The 6,479-nt window shown below is 34.2% G+C and overlaps 1 pseudogene; it reads left to right on the top strand.

Annotated features, from left to right (window-relative positions):
* The first annotated feature begins 1,285 nt into the window (after positions 1–1,285).
* LOC124832426 (small ribosomal subunit protein uS5c pseudogene) lies at positions 1,286–3,110 on the top strand (annotated as a pseudogene).
* Positions 3,111–6,479: the final 3,369 nt, after the last annotated feature.

The raw sequence follows: 6,479 nt of genomic DNA, 5'->3' as shown, positions 1-6,479 counted from the left end.
AAACAGTTTAGGCAATATATGTCTTAAACATAAAGAAACATTTCTGTTGTTGTCATGGAAACATATATTGTCATCATAAAAAACCAAACACATAAGGGATTGAGTTTAACATTCACATTGCTCCACCTATCAACAATCTCCCCCTTTTTTGATGATGCACAACCATGATGTACAACACGTCATCATAAAAAACCAAACACATAAGGCATTAAGTTTAGCATTCACATTACTCCACCTATCAACAATCTCCCCCTTTTTTTGATGATGCACAACCATGATGTACAACACAACCATGATGCACAACACAACCATGATGCACAACTAGAAATTGTTCTACCAGTTATTTTCAGTTTTACTAATTCATAATTTCTTTAATTTCACTAATTTCTCCCCCTTTGGGCATTAGCAACAAAGGTATTATGAATTTGAAACACAATAGCATCCAGAGATACACCAATATGTATTTTTATAGATTAATATAAAAAATTAATGCTTCCCCTATCATTATGCAGTAGCTCTAATTTCTCCCCTATCATTTAGTATCAAAGCTAACAGTAATGATGTTTTAGGTATGTAAGAGATTAAGAACTGTAGAAACAAATTGAAGCATATAGTAGATTTAATGACATGCATCAGAGTAATAAGTAATGCTTGAAGTAAATGGATTTTAGTTTGCAACATTCAGAATACTCAAAATGAATAACAACGGATATGATAAAATGAGTATAAGAATGCATGAAAGCATATGTCATCAGAATGAATGTGACATAATATATGATTTAGTAGAAAAGAAACTCAAACCACATTCTAGAGGATTAATCGATTTCACTGCTTTTGTAGTTGATTAACATCTACAAAGCAACTTGTAGTCCATTTCAGATAATTGCAACTTCATATAAGCATATTATGTTCAGTAACAAACCTGCAAATCAAATTCTTCTCAACTTTGTTGAGTGTTAGTACAGAGATGAAGTACAAATGTGACATGATAGAATCATCAATTAAGTATGAGTGTGTAAAGAAATATATGACAGTGAATTTCTAATTTGCACTCACACAACTCATTCAGCAGATATAATCAATCCGATTCAATCAATTGATTTAACACAGGATGTAATTCAAAATAGATCCATTTCATTCATAATATCAAAATAATAAAGGTTCAAACATATATTCAAATCATAGCAGAGTTTATGTTATCTAGGCCTTATGGCCATTTTACATTCATTTAAGATACTTCAAACATTAAAACAAAACAAAAAATTAGATCATATTCCTAAGCAGTATGTCATCATCACTTTCATCTGCTGCACTTTCTTCTTCATTCTCATCATTCTCCTCATTCTCCCCATTGCCATATTATTATGCATGCAATATGAGGTGTCTTCAGATGATGTGTCTTAAACCATACGATTGACTATAACATCTCTAGTTGATCTTTCTTATGATGTTTTGTACTAGATGGTATATATGAGCACTAAACGCATTGAAATAGAACATTCCTTCAACAAAGTTCACGCTTAACAAATTTTTCAAATATTCAAATCTTTTTTCAACTAAGGGTTTTGTGAAAATATCAACAAGTTGATCTTTAGTATTTACATACTATAAATGAATAATTTCTTTTTAGACATAATCATGAATGAAGTGATGTTTTATTTCAATATGTTTAGCTCTTGAATGTAGAATAAATTTTTTAGATAAGCAGATAACAACATTATTATCACAAAAGATAGGAATGTTATGCTTGTAGATGTTGTAGTCTTCAAGTTGATTCTTGATCCATAGAAGTTGTGAGCAACAACTGGCTACTGATATGTATTCTACTTCGACCATGGAAAAAGCAATTGTTCCGTGCTTCTTGCTTGTCTGAAGTGACAACCTCCACTTGTACTTTTTCTCTCAATCTTATATCCAACATAATCTACATCACAATATCCTTGCAATCTATACATTTCTCTTCCTTCGAAGCAAAGACGAAGGTTAGTTGTTCCAATGAGACAACGAAAGATGCTTTTAAGAATAATTAAATGAGTTTCTCTAGGGTCTGATTGAAATCTAGCACACAAGCAAACATTGAACATAATATCAGGCCTAAGTGTTATAAGATATAGAGGTGAACCTATCATTTGTTGATAGACGATGTTGTCCACTTTTGCAGAGCTCTTGCACTACAAGAAATATGTTTATTACCGAAGGATTAATACCGACGGTCTTTTATCCTTCGGTAAGGCAGTGACAGTACCGAAGGAATACGCCCTTCGGTAAAAGGTTCAATTGAGTGAAATGAGAATTTGGGATTTTGCTATCCCATTCTCCCAAATTCAGTATTGTGAAATCTTCTCCCTCCCAAAACTTCTCGACCCTAATCTCAACGGTGGCCATTTTTTCGCAATTCCCACTTCTTCCCGCTTCTCTCTTCTCCCCTCGCCGCAGCACACCGTCTCCCTCCTCTTCGCTAAACCCCAACACCACCCCTCCCTCCTCTACGCCAAATGCAAACCCTCCGATGACATCGACACCTCCAACAACGTCAACCCATTGGAAGACATTGACTTCAACTCCTCAGAGCCTGCGAAGGGATTTGTCGCCCCTCCCTCCTTCGACGATGGCCCCCTCAAGTCGGAGGACGAGATCGCCGCAGCCTACGAGGAGCTCTACGGCCCTACCTTCAGCGGCGTTTCTGTGCTCGGGAATGACGTCTTCGAAACGGACGCCCTGGTGAAGCAGGACACGGGGTTCGGGTCCAACACGAAGAAGGAGAAGGTCCGCGACGGGTTCGAAGATAGGGTGGTCCAGGTGAGAAGGGTGACGAAAGTTGTTAAGGGAGGGAAGCAGTTGCCGCCGTCGCCGCCGTTCAAAAGTCCGCCTCCAATGCCAGGAGGAACATCGTGAAGGTGCCAATGACTAAGTACTCCACTTTTCCCCACATGTACACACTCAGTTTCTGCTTAGAATGTTATAGTTCTTTTGCTTCCTTGTATCTTCTGGAATTGGAGACTGAGATTAAGATTGAGATTGAGTTTCAGTTTGCTTCTCTTGTATTCATCATGTTTCCCCTTGTTGGTTCATCCCAAGAGCACCAGAAAATTACAAGCAGCCGTTCATGAACCAAAGAATATAAGGTTAGTTGTAGCATTGATTTACTGTTAGATTCCGAATTTTAGTTCATTTTTTACCCTAAAGCTTGTTAGTAGCTAATGACATTATGCATTGGTTTGTCTGATAACTTTTAAATTACTCATCCATTTATAATCCAGCTAGTTAACTTTAAAATGCTTTTATATCACACGAAACAATGACCTCAACCATGTATTGTGCCTTAAGTTCTTGTACTTGGTTCTGGTTTACTTTGAGAATGCTATATCACAGAAAGTGGATGATTATCTTGCTCGAGTCAGAAAATGATTTTAACCATGTACTCATTGTACATTAGTTTTTTTCAAGAGAATTACCACTGGACTAAACTTTACAAGTGATCATTTAGTTTTTCAAGAGAAATAACAAACATACTTCGGAACTAAATTTGTATATTATAGTTTTAACTTTATATATATATATATATATGTATATGTATATATATATATATATATATATATGTATATATATATATATATATATATATATATATATTTCATGATTCTTAATTTTTTTTAGTGAGAAACAATCTCTTTGCTGAACATGTTGCAGACTTCATAACGTTTAAAATAAGTTTTTATTCATATTTCATTTTTAAATGTTATTTATAAGCATTTCTAAAACATAAGTGTTTGTTTCAAAGATACTAAGGAGTAAACCTTTTCATGTGACTTTGCATAGGGCATAGAATATTTTATAGTCTATTAAATGTAGTCTCCAACACTTGAGTGTTATATGATTAGTTGTAGCATTGATTTACTGTTAGATTCCGAATTTTAGTTCATTTTTTACCCTAAAGCTTGTTAGTAGCTAATGAGATTATGCATTGGTGATTACCTCCTAGTTTATTGAAAAAAGACATATGTGGATACTTTGAGGACGAGAAAGGCATTTTATTAAATAACATTTTATGTCTAAAGTATTTCTTTCACTGATGCCATTTTCCTTTTTAACATGATATATATATACTTTTGAATTTCTGTTCGGTAGATGATTGTTGTGCTGCTTGCCACAGTTAGAGCAATCATGTCCATAAAAAATTTCAACAACCTCTTCAACAATAGTCATCAAAGAATAGTAGTTGCACTATATGGCATTATCTGGCTCCAAGTTTTATTTGGTCTTTCTTGACCACAAAGGTAAAACAACTAAATTCCCTTTCATGGAGAATTTGTGTATCTATACACATGATTTTGTTGGTTAGGAAGTTAAAGTAATTAGACCTTTTATGCTCTATGTTTATTAGGATTGTTAGTAGAACAAGTGTTTAAAGCATATAGAGTACTGGTGAATTTGAATTCAAAGATTGTACATTAGTTGGCTTACTGGCTAAATCACTTTTTTGCAAGTATATATTAATTACTTTTGGGGAAATAATTGTGTGTTTTGTTAAAATTCAGTGTAAGGGTGAATTAATTGAGTTCTTTTGATGAAATTTGGAATTTGATTGTTAACATAGTAAACTGTTTCACTATAACTCATTTTACATTTGATTGACTAAGTTCTATGGAAGTTAATAAAATTTCATTTGCTTGGTGTGAATGTATAATTATTGAAAAGATTGCTTTATATATGTGTATATATATATATATATATATATATGTATGTATTTGAATGGAATTATATCATGTTACAACATCTTGTTGGTAGTTTATGGTTAATGATTGAATCTTGATTGTCTAGGGTGTGATTATTTCACATACTTAAGAGTTTGATATGTGGCTCATTACTTTCTACTGTATTTAAGTTGGTATGAATTACTAAGTATAACTTTCGGTCAAAGCAAAGATAGGTATGTTATGTTGATCACGTATAATATCTAAGCTAAGTTAATTGTATGGAATCAAGTTAACATATAATGAAAAGGATAAAGTAAGTGTTATGTTAAGCAAGCATAAGTGATAACAGTTGAAAAACTGTTATTTTCATGCTTAAATTTGATACTAAAAGCAACCTTTAGACTTAGAAACTAGCTTGAAATCATGCCTTTTGTTTATATTTTCAGAAATAAGAGAGCTGGACAGGTTTATGCTTGATTTAAGTGTTTTTGTGCAGGTTTTGAGGTGAATTTGGTGAAAGAAGTGAAGAATAAGAGAGAGGACATTCGAAAAGACAAGAAAGAGTGCAAAAAGGAGAAGTCGAAGGCACCGCTCAGCGGCAAACTACCGCTGAGCGGCACTCAAGAGGTGACGTTGGAACCGCTGAGGGGCAAAATGGCCGCTGAGGGGAAGAAAGAAGACGCGCAATCACCGCTGAGCGGTAAATACCGCTGAGCGGCACTTTTTGGGCTTGGACTTTTATAATCTTTTGTAACTCTAGATTAGTATATAAGGGCTTGCACGTCCTATAGTTAGGTATCTTTGGCAGAAACGAGGCAAACACTCTCTCTTTCACCCCTTTGAAGGAGGATCTTGGATGCTCAGGCTACCTCTTCACCTTTATTGGGTTTATTCTTTCATACTTTCATTGTAATTCATCTAGGTTCACCATGAATATGGTGAACTAAACCTTGTATGTTTGTTGGGGAATCAAAGTAATCTCTTGAAGCTCTCATATATGGATTTGTTGAGTACATCTTTGAATTAAGACATATGCTTTCTTTCATCATTAGTTAGGGTTTTTCCTCTTTGCTCAATGCTTGCATTGTTTAACTCATTCTAATGCATGATTATTGGTTTTGTTGATACGGACACGTACGGGGAAATCTAGATCCGGGGAATTTCTCCCAATATTATACTGACAATATTATATTGGTTGCCTTTAAGCTCCTGCACTCATGAACTAATCATTAGGAATGCTAGGAATTGTATGAACTATTTGATTAGGGAGAAGCCATCTAGAATGGTACATTAGAGAGTGGCATTAACAATGATGATTTGAATGTTGAATTCCTAAAATATATGAGAGTGGATGAGATGAAATTGACCCCCAACAACATATTCATTCATATATTTCCTTGAAAGTGTTTATCTTTTGTCTTTGTCATTGATCAATTCATGCATACATATTTAATTTTCGTCTTTGCATATTAAACTTCAATTATTGTGTTCTTAAGTCTTAGCTAATCAACAAATCACATAACTAAACTAGGCCGTGAGTCCTTTGGGAGAACGATACTTGGTCTTACCAAGTTTATTACTTGAAACGATTCGGTCATACTTGCCGATTGTGAAACAAGTTTGTGACATCATATTTTGGTGCTTACAAATTTGTCCATCAAGTTTTTGGCGCCGTTGCCGGGGACTCGTGGTTTAACTGGTTAATTTGTGTGATTATTGATTATCTTTGACTTTAATTTTGAATTTCTGTTTTTATTTTTTCTGTTTTTATTCTTTTTATTT

The sequence above is a fragment of the Vigna umbellata genome, chromosome 5 (genome assembly GCF_029865625.1).
Source record: "Vigna umbellata cultivar VRB3 chromosome 5, Vumbellata_1.0, whole genome shotgun sequence".
Taxonomy (NCBI): Eukaryota; Viridiplantae; Streptophyta; class Magnoliopsida; order Fabales; family Fabaceae; genus Vigna; species Vigna umbellata.
This window is presented reverse-complemented; position numbering and strand designations above follow the sequence as displayed.